The sequence below is a fragment of the Theropithecus gelada genome, chromosome 11 (assembly GCF_003255815.1).
Source record: "Theropithecus gelada isolate Dixy chromosome 11, Tgel_1.0, whole genome shotgun sequence".
Classification (NCBI taxonomy): domain Eukaryota; kingdom Metazoa; phylum Chordata; class Mammalia; order Primates; family Cercopithecidae; genus Theropithecus; species Theropithecus gelada.
Genome location: NC_037679.1, coordinates 52,195,296 through 52,209,050, shown reverse-complemented (window position 1 = coordinate 52,209,050; position 13,755 = coordinate 52,195,296). Strand labels below are relative to the sequence as shown.

At 42.4% G+C, this 13,755-nt stretch overlaps 1 non-coding gene across 1 annotated transcript; it reads right to left on the bottom strand.

Moving 5' to 3' along the window:
• Window positions 1-11,581: 11,581 nt before the first annotated feature.
• On the bottom strand, window positions 11,582-11,688 carry LOC112635764. The gene has a single exon (XR_003122082.1). It is a non-coding gene; the product is annotated as a U6 spliceosomal RNA (small nuclear RNA).
• Window positions 11,689-13,755: the final 2,067 nt, after the last annotated feature.

Sequence of the window (13,755 nt, the reverse complement as noted above, 5' to 3'; positions counted from 1 at the left end):
ATTTAGTTCAACCATTGTGGAAGACAGTGTGGCGATTCCTCAAGGATCTAGAACCAGAAATACCGTTTGACCCAGCAATCCCATTACTGGGTATATACCCAAAGGATTATAAATCATTCTACTATAAAGACACATGAACACGTATATTTATTGCAGCACTATTTACAATAGCAAAGACTTGGAACCAACCCAAATGCCCATCAATGATATACTGGATAAGGAAAATGTGGCACATATACACCCTGGAATACTATGCAGCCATAAAAAAGAATGAGTTCATGTCCTTTGGAGCGACATGGATGAAGCTGGAAACCATCATTCTCAGGAAACTAACACAGGAACAGAAAACCAAACACTGCGTGTTCTCACTCATAAGTGGGAGTTGAACAATGAGAACACATGGACACAGGGAGAAGAACATCACACACTGGGGCCTTTTGGAGTGTGGGGGGTAAGGGGACAGGGAGCAATACCTAATGCATTCAGGGCTTAAACCTAGATGATGGGTTGTTTTGACGTGCCAGCAAAACACCATGGCACATGTATACCTATGTAACAAAACTGCACATTCTACACATGCATCCCAGAGTTAAAGTAAAATTAATAAAAAACCAAAAAACTCCCAAACCAGCAAAAATAAATAACGTATTATTTAAGAAAAAAAAAAGAAAGAAAAGAAATACCACCTTTCTGTGGGAACAGTGAACTGGAACACTGGTCAGGGCAATCTATACTCATAGGCTGCATAGCAATAGAGAATGACCAAGTAAGTGGTCAAACTATTTTCAATTTTCTAAAACTTGCTATCTAAAAACCACCATTTACCTATAGACAAAAAGAGCCAAACTCTGTAAAATATTTGAAGAGATTTATTCTGAGCCAAATATGAGTGACCACGGCTCGTGACACAGTCCTCAGGAGGTCCTGAGAACATCTGCCCAAGGTGGTCAGAGCGCAGCTTGGTTTTATACATTTTAGAGAGGCATGAGACGTCAACCAAATATATTTAAGAAATATGTTGGTTTGGTCCAGAAAGGTGAAACAACTCAAAGTGGGGGCTGTAGGTGAATTTCAACATTTTCTGGTTGACAATTTGTTGAGTTTGTCTAAAGACCTGGGATAGACAGAAAGGGAATGTTCAGGTTAAGAAGATAAAAGATTGTGGAGACCAAAATTCTTTTGAAGTCTTGTAGTGGCTGCCTTTAGAGACAATAGGTGACAAATGTTTCCTATTCAGATTTTAGTTAGTCTCTTTAGGATTGGGAGGGTCTGGAAGAAAAAGATCTAGCTATATTAATAGAGATTCTTTACAGATGCAAATTTTCCCCCACAAAGAACAGCTTTGCAGGGCCATTTCAAAATATGGCAAAGAAACATGTTTTGGGGGTAAAATATTTTGATTTTCTTCTATGTCTCCTAGTGTTACGCCAGAGTCAGGTTGGAAAGTAAATCATGATATATAAGGTTGAATAAAACCCACCTTATGAGAATTTATAATTTGTAGGGCATGACTCTCCAGACCTCTTGTATAGGAATTTGGGCAAGATAAAAAAAATTAGAGGTTAGTCCTCACCAAAAGCACTTGGATAGTGCTTATGAACTATCCAAACTTCTAGAATTCAAAAATGTGGCTAATCCTCCCATTTTCGGGTTGACGTCGAATCCTAACGTATGAAAAGGGTTGTAGTTCAGAGATTAGTGGTCAGACTCATTCCACTAGCAAAAGTCAAATTTCAGAATTCTTGCAATCACAGTTGTGCTTTTATGGGAACAAATATTTCTTATTCATTTGTTTTGCCAAGGCAATAAAACATGACTAGTGATTTGCAGTGATAATATTTTCTCCGAAAAACTTCCTGATATGCAACTTGATTTTTTTTTTTTTTCTTTTCTAAAATATATTATGGAAACATTTTGAGCTTGTAAATGATTTGTTCCAAGTGCCAATAGAGAATAGCATTTCCGGCCGGGTGTGGTGGCTCATGCCTGTAATCCCAGCACTTTCGGAGGTTGAGGCCTGTGGATCATGAGGTCAGGAGTTCGAGACCAGCTTGGCCAACATGGTGAAACCCCGTCTCTACTAAAAATGCAAAAATTAGCCGGGCGTAGTGGCAGACACCTGTAATCCCAGCCACTGGGGAGGCTGAGGCAGGAGAAGCACTTGAAACTAGAAGGTGAAGGTTGCAGTGAGCCCAGATCACGCCACTGCACTCTAGCCTAGGCGACAAGAGCGAAACTCCATCTCAAAAAAAAAAAAAAAAAAAAAAAAGAGAGTAACATTTCCTAAAAAAACAATGGTTTCCTCTCTCAGAATTTTGGAATCTGCCTGATATATTTCTGGACAAATGGGATCAAACAGCATAGTCATACCCTGGAAGTGCAGAGGTTGGAAAAGAGGTGTACAGGGCATAGTTGGGAGTGTAATTTTGTGCATAAGAACAGAAGAAGAAGGTACAAGGTTAGAAAATTTGTATTATGCTTTTCTCCTTTACTGCAGAATTGGGCCATGTTTGAGAACCTGGAATAAGCTTTGCAAAAAATCACTTGCTTCCCCATGCTGCTATATTCTACAGAACTTTCTGTCCACATTACTGTCTTACTGAATGGCCTATTTTGTAAACCAAATGCCACAGTATTTCCACATACCTAAATTCAAAGAAATATGCTGACCTACAGTATGAAAACCCATTGAAATATCAGACAATTTTTTCTTGTTTAAATTTTAAAAGGTACTTGCTTAGCCTTGCCAAAATGATTTTAATTCAGTATCTAATTTGTATTGAAATGTTTGAATCCTGGACAGGAAAACAATAAAAGTTATGAGGGTTACAAAAAACAAACAAACAAAAGAAAAAACAGCCATGGTGGCTTACATCTGGAATCCCAGCAATTTGGGAAGCTGAGGCAGGAGAATCACTTGAGGCCAGGGGTTTCAGACCAGCTTGGGCAAACATAGTGAGATCCCATCTCTACTAAAAATTTTAAAAGTAAAAAAAAAAAAAAAAAAGTAAGTCAGCCGGGCATGGTGGCTCACGCCTGTAATCCCAGCACTTTGGGAGACTGAGGTGGGTGGATCACCTGAGGTCAGGAGTTTGAAACCAGCCTGGCCACATAGTGAGACCCCATCTCTACTGAAAATACAAAAATTAGCCAGGCGGGGTGGCACATGCCTGTAATCCCAGCTACTTGGGAGGCTGAGGTAGGAGAATTGCTTGAACCCAGGAGGTGTGTGTTGCCGTGTGCCAAGATCATGCCACTGCACTCCAGCCTGGGTGACAGAACGAGACTCCGTCTTAAAAATAATAATAATAAAAAAAAAAAGTCATGAGAAGAGAAGAGATTGGGTAGGAGGGAATCAAGTCCAACTTCCTCTTTTTTTTTTAAGAAAGATTTGCAGTGGAGCATAGTGGTTCATCCCTGTCATCTCATCATTTTGGGAAACTCATGGTCAGGAGTTTGAGACCAGTCTGGGCAACATAATGAGACCCCTGCACCTTCAAAAAAAAATAAATAAATAAAAAGGCCAGGTGTGGTGGCACATACCTGTAGTCCCAGCTAGTCAGGAAGATGAAGTGGTAGGATCGCCTGAGCCTGGGAGGTGGAGGCTGCAGTGAGCCATGATTGTGGCATTGCACCTCAGCCTGGGTAACAGAGCAAGACCTTGTCTCCAAAAAACATAAAATAAAATAAAATTAAAGGATTTGTGCATCATCATTTTTTGACCTCTAAGAAGAAGCTTTCAATGAAGCAAAACAATTTTTTATTTGCTTAAAAGTTCAAATCAATAAAAATTACATTTGATTGGGACTTTAATAACCGAGGAAAAAGGACAGATGTCATAATCTAGTAGGTCAGACTCAAGGCACGTAGGGACCTGGTGCCTGACTGGTGGGGAGAAGTGGTTGGAGCCAGGATGGGGTACATGACATGACTATGAGTCAGACCCCCAAGGATGCTAGCAGGTGGTCCAAGTTGGTGTTCAAAGGGAAGGGGCAGATTTGACGTTAATGTATCCAATGCTAATACCTAAGAGAGTCCACTTTACAGGTGAAGCATGGCAGTAAAGGCCTCCATGAAGAGGTAATGCCTCAAGTTAGCATGGAACTTGCTTGTGAATGTTCATCTTTTTATTATTTTGTTTTATTTTGAAACTAAGTCTCTCTCTGTCATTCAGGCTAGAGTGCAGTGGCGTGATCTTGGCCCACTGCAACCTCCACCTCCCAGTTTAAGCGATTCTTCTCCTGCAGCCTCCCGAGTAGCCGGGGTTACAGCCGTGCACCCCCAGGCCATGCTAGTTTTTGTATTTTTAGTAGAGACAGGGTTTCACCATGTTGGCCAGGTTGGTCTTGAACTCCTGGCCTCAGTTGATCCACCTGCCTTGGCCTCCCAAACTGCTGGGATTACAAGCGTGAGCCACCGCACCTGGCCTGTTCATCTTTTTAGAGTAGAGCCCTAGATAGCAACTTGGGGATTAGTAGAGAGTCTCCAGGCCCCAGGAAGAGGAATGCTAAGACTTCATAGGGTTCTAGTTGGGTAGAGCTGGATTTTAGCTCTTGAGGCAGAAGTTCAATTACACAGACTAGCCTCCCACAGTGAGATTTAGAAGAGTATTATAACTCAGTGGATCCAATACAGGGATCACAGATAGTATGTCTACAGAAAAACAGCTATTTCCAGAACACACCCACTTACAAAGGTGGACTTCAGTGACCCAACTTAGAAGGTAGGAGCTAACGTTAACATTAGGAAACCAGGCAACATTGTCATGGCAAGTAGCATCAGCCATACTCATTGAGGGTATGCCCTATTGGCAGCCCTGTATTCAATTTCTTGGAAAGGATGTGTAAAAAAATTCATAGACTCCCAAATGTCCAAGAAACAAATGAAAGATGCAAGCTGGAGAACTGGAAAGCCAGTGATAGAATTCAGTCGAGGCCAAAGGCTTGAGAAGCAGAGAAGCCAATGGTGCAAATCTCAGTCCAAGACTGATGGACTGAGAACTGGGATGGGGTGGTGGGAGCCCTGGTGCAAGTCCTAGAGTCCAAAGGCCTGAAAATGGGGAACTCTGATGTCCAAGGACAAGAGAAGATAGATGCCCTGGCTCAAGAAGAGAAAGTGATGTCACCCCTCTTCTGCCTTTTTGTTTCATTTGTGCACTGAACACTGACATTGGTGAGGGCAGAGCATATTCACTCCATTACTGATTCAAATGCTAATCTCTTCTGGGACCGCTCTCACAGACACATCCAGAAATGATGTTTTACCGGCTATCCTAGTATCTCTTAGCTCAGTCAAGTTGACTCATATAATTAACCATCACAGTGTACTTATCCAAAATAAAATGAGGGATTAGTAGAAAACGAAAGGGAATGGTGAGTGACTAAAAATCAACAAATTTCAGGCCAGGCGCAGTGGCTCATGCCTGTAATCCCAGCACTTTGGGAGGCCGAGGACGGATGGATCACCTGAGGTTAGAAGTTGGAGACCAGCCTGACCAACATGGAGAAACCCTGTCCCTACAAAAAATACAAAATTAGCCAAGTGTGATGGCACACACCTGTAATCCCAGCTACTTCGGATACTGAGGCAGGAAAATCGCTTGAACCTGGGAGGCAGAGGTTTCAGTGACCCGATATCATGCACTGCACTCCCGCCTGGGTGACAGAGTGAGACTCTGTCTCAAAAAATAAAATAAAATAGGCTGGGTGCAGTGGCTCATGCCTGTAATCCCAGCACTCTGGGAAGCTGAAGTGGGCAGATTACTTAAGGTCAGGAGTTTGAGACCAGCCTGGCCAGTATGGTGAAGCTCTGTCTCTACTAAAAATACAAAAATTAGCCAGGCATGGTGGAGGGCACCTATAATCCCAGCTACTCAGGAGGCTAAAGAAGGAGAATTGCTTGAACCCAGGAGGCGGAGGTTGCAGTGGGCAGAGATCATGCTATTGCACTCCAGCCTGGGCAGCAGAGTGAGACTCTGTCTCAAAAAAATAAACGAATAATTAATAAATAAATAAAATAAAAAATAAAATAAAATACCATAGGAACACCCTGAAGAGAAGGGTTACTTTGGCCATGAGGCAATTTCACATCTCCTTCCATGTCCTTGTAGATTACTCCGAGGGACTGAAATGAAGGAAGGGTGACAACACCACATGGCAAATTCACAGCGGGTTGAATGATATTCCTATGCAATGGAGGGAGAAGGCAGAGGGCAGTTCAAGGAATGCAGCCTCTATATGAGCCCCACAACACCATGGCTGTGACTGTCTCTGCAGCATCTGTGTCCAAGACTCAGACATACACAAAGAATAACTCTGAAATCTGCATGTGACACAGAATTGAGAAGAATGACTGCAGTACTGTCTTGCCCTGAAATTCTGTTGCTTTAAACATGCATTCTACGTTGCATTTCTTAATGGAACATTTGCTTTCTATTAATTACCATGTCTTTGTGTTTAAATACATTTGTTAACTATATTCAAGTGACTTGGTAAATGGAGTTTCCAAGAGAACAAATCAATAACTTGATTGTCAGGCCTCTGAACCCAAGCTAAGCCATCATATCCCTTGTGACCTGCATGTATAACTCCAGATGACCTGAAGCAACTGAAAAACCACAAAAGAAGTGAAAATAGGCAGTTTCTACCTTAACTGATGACATTCCACCATTGTGATTTGTTCCTGCCCCACCCTGGCTGATCAGTTAACGTTGTGACATTCCTTCTCCTGTACAATAAGTCTCCAGAGCTCCCCACCGAGCACCTTGTCACCCCCGCCCCTGCCCGCAAGAGAACAACCCCCTTTAACTGTAATTTTCCACTACCTACCCAAGTCCTATAAAACTGCCCCGCCCCTATCTCCCTTTGCTGACTCTCTTTTTGGACTCAGCCCACTTGCACCCAAGTGAAATAAACAGCCTTATTGCTCACACAAAGCCTGTTGGTGGACTCTCTTTACACAGACTAGTGCGACATTGATATTCTGGAATGTTAAATATGTTACAAAGTAAATTCATGATGTCAGAGTTAAAAACAAAAACATGGCCGGGCCCGGTGGTTCATGCCTGTAATCCCAGCACTTTGGGAGGCCGAAGCAGGCAGATTGCCTGAGGTCAGGAGTTTGAGTCCAGCTTGGCTAACATGGTGAAACCCTGTCTCTGCTAAAAATACAAAAATTAGCCAGGCATGGTGGTGGGTGCCTGTAATCCCAGCTACTCAGGAGGGTGAGGCAGAAGAATCGCTTGAACCCAGAAGGTGGAGGTTGCAGTGAGCCAAGATCATACCACTGCACTCCAGTCTGGGTGATAGAGCAAGACTCTGCCTCAAAAAACAAAACAAAACATACAAACTCTTTTTTTTTTTTTTTTGAGACGGAGTCTCACGCTGTCGCCCAGGCTGGAGTGCAGTGGCGCGATCTCGGCTCACTGCAAGCTCCGCCTCCTGGGTTCACGCCATTCTCCTGCCTCAGCCTCCTGAGTAGCTGGGACTACAGGCGCCCGCCACCGCGCCCGGCTAATTTTTTGTATTTTTAGTAGAGACAGGGTTTCACTGTGGTCTCGATCTCCTGACCTTGTGATCCGCCCGCCTCGGCCTCCCAAAGTGCTGGGATTACAGGCGTGAGCCACCGCGCCCAGCCCATACAAACTCTTTAACATTCCTTTTTCAAACACAAGCTGTGCTGTCACCCTTTCGATTATTATCATAACATAATTTTGATTAAACTCTTAATTTTATTTCATTTACATGACTAGGCCTAAAATCAACATTTTAACCACACCATGAAAAAATCATTAGCCAATTTATACTCACTCAGTGGTTGAAATGAAGTAGTAAAAACCATTTTGCTTTTCCTTCCTCTGTCTCCCTTTTCCTTCGCCCCTTTTCCTTTTTCATTCCTCCCTCCTTTCTTCCACAAACATTCATCCTTTTATGAGCCTGAAGCTTTTCTAAGTGCACACATTTGGAAGATATAATACTTAGATTCAAGCATACTTAACCAGTCATGTCCAGAATAAGTTTAATATGATGCAATTGACCTATTGTAATATCCATCCACACATCTCACATGTTTTTAAACTCTAATTTTGGCCCATTCATCTTTGAGTACTGACTCACCACCATGCAGTTCTTGATTAGATTATTGTTCACCCCTACTCTGAGAGCAAAATAAGAGTGTGCTCAGCTGACTCTAGTGAGTCAGTGGACCCTCTTTTCATTTCCTAATTCTAGTTCTACTTCAGGATTGAATAAGCAATTATATACACAGCAATTGTAATTAAACCCATTAATTTAAAAAATACACATAGACCTTAACACATCAATTAAAATGGTTATAGGTTGTGTCTAACAAAGCATGGGAATCAAACAAGTAAATATTTCTATGTACAAAGGCTGAAATAGAAAACAAGACTTAGTATGTTTAACGTAGCTGATACATCACTGTGGACCTGCTTCCATGTCTTCTGCTGTTTATAGAAATGATTTTTTTCTTTTTTTTTTTTTTTTTCTGAGATGGAGTTTCACTCTTGTTGCCCAGGCTGGAGTGCAATGGCGCAATCTCAGCTCACTGCAACCTATGCCTCCCAGGTTCAAGTGATTCTCCTGCCTTAGCCTCTCGAGTGGCTGGGATTACAGGCACATGCCACCACGCCCAGCTAATTTTGTATTTTTAGTAGAGACGGGGTTTCTCCATGTTGGTCAGGCTGGTCTCGAACTCTTGACCTCAGGTGATCTGCCTGCTTCAGCCTCCCAAAGTGCTGGGATTACAGGCGTGAGCCACCGCGCCCTGCCAGAAATTATTTTCTTTTGTTGCTTTTGTTGTTGTTGATATTTGGTAGGCTGCCCAGGTCTTCTAAAGTAAGGACAAAAGATAAGAATTTGTTAGCTCTTGTATATGATGTTTATTAACATCCCAATGACACATGAAAAAATGTCCTGAAGGGTATCATTTATATTTGAGTTTATCTTGGCTGGGTGCAGTGGCTCACACCTATAATCCCAGCACTTTGGGAGGCTGAGGCAGGAGGATCACTTGAGCTCAGGAGTTCGAGACTAGCCTGGGCAACATGGTGAAATCTCCATCTCTAGTAAAAATACAAAAGTTAGCGGGGCATGGTGGTGCCCACCTATAGTCCCAGCTCCTTGGAAGGCTGAGGTGGGAAGATTGCTTGTGCCTGATAGGTTGAGGCTTCAGTGAGCAGTGATCATGCCACTGCACTCCAGCCTGGGTGACAGAACAAGACCCTGTCTCAAAAAATATATATATAGTTTCTCTAAGCTATTCATTTTAAAATAAACTAGGAAATTCTGTATGTTCAGCTAAGCTACTTTATAAAATGAAGTCAAGGGGTAAATCTTAACAAACTTGTCTGAATATAGATGAGGACTTCCCTATTTATTTTTAGGATAATCCTCAGTGGTGCTAACAATGGGTGGGAAGTAGCCCCCATTTTAAAAAGGGTGTCTGAACACATGTGCACAGGCCTTACTATGACACAGTCATTCTTTCTGGTCCAGGAATCGTCACTCCCAAAATCCTATAGCAGAGAAGGCTGGTGTTTCATTAAGATGGATGCATCTTTGGGGGTACCTCACAAAAAGAGAGAGCACACTGGCATTCATTCCCTGTTCTACACACGATGGAGCCAAGTGAAAGGGGACAGTAAAAGCACCCCTTAGAGAATCGATGGGTTAGCCAGAAACAGGTATGGGACTTGTACTCCTTGGCCAGATGCTTGCTGGGCTGGAGGAGTGTGTAGGCCTGCCCAGTGCTACTACAGGAGTGAAAGACAGTTGAATGTTGGGGAGAACCCAACAAGGGTCTGATAGAGGCAGGAGGCAGGCAAATGCCAGGCAGATAGGGGCAGGTCCCTGGTGAAACCCAACTTTCAAGACGGAAACTGTCCCGCGTAAATACTCGGATGGGATTAAGAACCCACCTTCCTGTTTGGTGCACTTTCCTTTGATTGATCCCCACTCTTCACCTATTTTACATATACCTACCCTTTCCTAATTGGTTTTCTACATTGTTGTGCCCACCTTTGAGTGGTGTCTTTGCTATGACTGTTTTTGCATACTCACAAACCAAACAGCACACACTCCCTATTCTGAGCCTGTAAAAAGCCCCAGGCTCAGCCATGTCAGGGAACTTTCCTGTCTTCGGGTAGGAGAACTACTCCCACCCCCCTGCCATGTCCCCTCTTTTTGCTGAAAGCTTTCCTTTCACTTAATAAATTCTACTGCACTCACTCTTTGATGTTTGTGTGTCTAATTCTTCCTGGTCATGAGACAAGAACCCAGACTTAGCTGAGCTAAGGAGCAAAAATCCTGCATCAGGTCTCCTGGAGTTTGAGGGGTATAGAGGAACTAGAGTGATCTCTAGTGGCAGGGCAAGGACAGATGGTTGCTGTGGCACCAATTACACCACCGTGGTTTGGCTGGGCAAGAATGCATAAGGTTATCCACGAACCACGGGGAGACTGTAGAGACTGTTCACCAGATAGAGTAAAGGGACAGGCCATGTACCATTTCCTCAATGCTGGTCCTGCCTGTCAGCTGTCATAGAATACAGGGGAGGAATAGGGATGAGAAGAGAGGACAGGAGATTTAAATTGGATGAGAAATTAAAGTTTAATATAGACTGAACTATAATTTTTCATAGCTGAAAATGAGTCTCTTCTCACATCTGAGAATGGCCCCAAAGCTAAGATCGCCCTGAAATGTCATCCAGGGACCAAGAAGGGAGATCTGCTTGCTTGAAGGTAGCAGTAGAGAATAAAAGGAGTTTACTGATTATAATAACCAATTCAGTACATTCAATAAATTAGTTGCAGAGTTTATTTTAAAAGTAAGCTACTGTACCATCTAAGGTCTAACCTTGTATGTGTGTGTGTGTGTGTGTGTGTGTATATATATATATATATATATCCCACAAAGAAAAAATAAAAACAAATTAAAAAAAAAAAAAAAAAGAAACTTGAACCTGAATTTAGCCTAGCCTCTTCAACAAACTATCAGCTTACAGGAAGTATGGGTGGTGGAAGAACCCATTAATGACACCAGGAGAAAACTGCCAGCCCAATCCTGAATGTAAGAAATTCAACAGGACAAACAGCCTTACTTCTTCAATGAACACATAGCATGTTACAAAGTTAATTCATGATCTCAGAGTTAAAAGCATTAGAAAAGGGAGGAAACACAAGGGAAGGGGAACTATCATACATTAAAAGAGACTTAAAAAAAATTTTTTTTTTTGAAACAGAGTCTCGCTCTGTTGCCCAGGCTGGAGTGCAGTGGCATGATCTCGGCTCACTGCAAGCTCCGCCTCCTGGGTTCACACCATTGTCCTGCCTCAGCCTTCCGAGTAGCTGGGACTAGCGGTGCCCACTGCCATGCCCAGCTAATTTTTTGTATTTTTTTTTTTAGTAGAGATGGGGTTTCACTGTGTGAACCAGGAAAGTTGGGATCTCCTGACCTTGTGATCTGCCCTCCTTGGCCTCCCAAAGTGCTGGAATTACAGGCATGAGCCACCGCGTCCGGACTAAAAAAAATGTTTAATTTTAATTAATTAATTAATTAATTAATTAATTTTGGAACGCTTCACAAATTTACATGTCATCCTTGCACAGGGGCCATGCTAATCTTCTCTGTATCATTCCAATTTTAGTATATGTGCTGCTGAGGCGAGCAAAAAACAGACTTAAGAGAATATGCAAAATATGTAATGTCTGTACTGTGTTTGAATTTTTATTTGAACAGCCATAGAAATACTCTTGAAACAATCAAGAAAAGTTAAACTTGGACTGGATATTAAATATTATTCTTTGGAGGCATGACAATGTTATTGTTATGTTTCTTTTCTCAAGTTCTTATGCATTAGGGAAGCATACTGAAATATTCACAGGTAGAGAAATATGATGACTGGGATTTGTTTTAAAATACTCTATTTCACATGTGAAATTTTCCATAATAAAAGGTTTAAAGGCCAGGAACCATGGCTAGTGCCTCTAATCCCAGAAATTTGGGAAGCTGAGGTGGACAGATGCTTGAACTCAGGAGTTCCAAGACCAGCCTGGGCAACGTGGTAAAGCCCTATCTCTACAAAAAATACAAAAATTAGACAGGTGTGGTGGCACATACCTATAGTCCCAACTACTTGGGAGGTTGAGGTGGGAGGATTTCTTGAGCCCAGGAGGTTGAGGCTGCAGAGAGTCATGATCACAGCACTGTACCCCAGCCTGGGCAAGAGAGTAAGACTCTGTCTAGATATCAGATACCTTGATTTTATTTTTTTAAGGTGTGAATGTGATATGGCATAAGGAAGTTAACTTCAGTTTTGAATACTGGCTATATCTTTTATCAGCTATATGACTTAGGAAAGTCACTTAACTCTTACAAGCTCCATTTTCCCTATTGCCAAATAAGAATTACAATAATTCCTCTTGGCCAGGCGTGGTAGCTCACACCTGTAATCCTAACACTTTGGGAGGCCAAGGTGGGTGGATCACTTGAGGTCAGGAGTTCGAGACCAGCCTGGCCAATATGGTGAAACCCCATTTCTACTAAAAATACAAAATTAGCTGGGCATGGTGGTGCATGACTGTAATCCCAGCTACCTGGGAGGCTGAAGCAGGAGAACGACTTAAACCCGGGAGCGGAGGTTGTGGTGAGCCGAGATGGTGCCACTGCACTCCAGTCTGGGTGACAGAGTAAAACTGTGTCTCAAATAATAATTAATAATAATAATAATTCCTCATTGCAATAAAGATTTAATGAAGCAGGGCGTGGTGACTCACATCTGTAATCCCACTACTTTGAGAGACTGAGGTGGGCAAATCGTTTGAGGTCAGGAGTTCAAGATCAGCCCGGCCAACATGGTGAAGCCCCATCTCTACTAAAAAATACAAAACTTAGCCAGCATGGTGATACATGCCTGTAATCCCAGCTACCTGGGAGGCTGAGACAGGAGAATCTCTTGAACCTAGCAGGCAGAAATTGTAGCAAGACGAGATTGTACCACTGCACTCCAGCCTAAGCCACTGAGACTCTGTCTCAAATAAAAAGATTTAATGAAATAATGTGTGTAAAAGGTTTTGCAAAGCACCTGGTAGAGTAAACGCAAGTATTAGCCTAATCAGATTTAATTTTCATTTCTCACTATGTTCTCATTTAGCTTTTTTGTTTTTTGAGACGGAGTCTCCCTCTATTGCCCAAGCTGGAGTGCACTTGGCTCACTGTTATCTTCCCCTCCTGGGTTCAAGCGATTCTCCTGCCTCAGCCTCCCGAGTAGCTGGTATTACAGGTACCAGCCCAGCTAATTTTTATTTTTAATAGAGACAGGGTTTCTTCATGTTGCTCACGCTGGTCTGGAAATCCTGGCCTCAGCTGATCCACCTGCCTCGGCCTCCCAAAGTGCTGGGATTACAGGCATAAGCCACTGCACCTGGCCTTATGCTCTCATTTTAAGCTACTATCTTTGAGTTTATACTTTGTCTTGTTACCTTACGTCTGAAAACTGCAAAAGTGAAAATGTACTTTTAAAAAATTCCTCAAGAATGGGTAACTAGTGAACTGGCTTTATATCTTCTCATCTTTGGAATGCATCCAGACTTGACCTTTGATCTGTTAGGTTTTTATGACTACAAGTAACAGAAATGAAATCTGACCAACTTAAGGAAAAAAAAAAAAAAAAAAGGTGGGATATCTTAGAGAACAAGGAAAATCTGGATGTGGAAAGGCAGACTAAGGGAAATCTCAG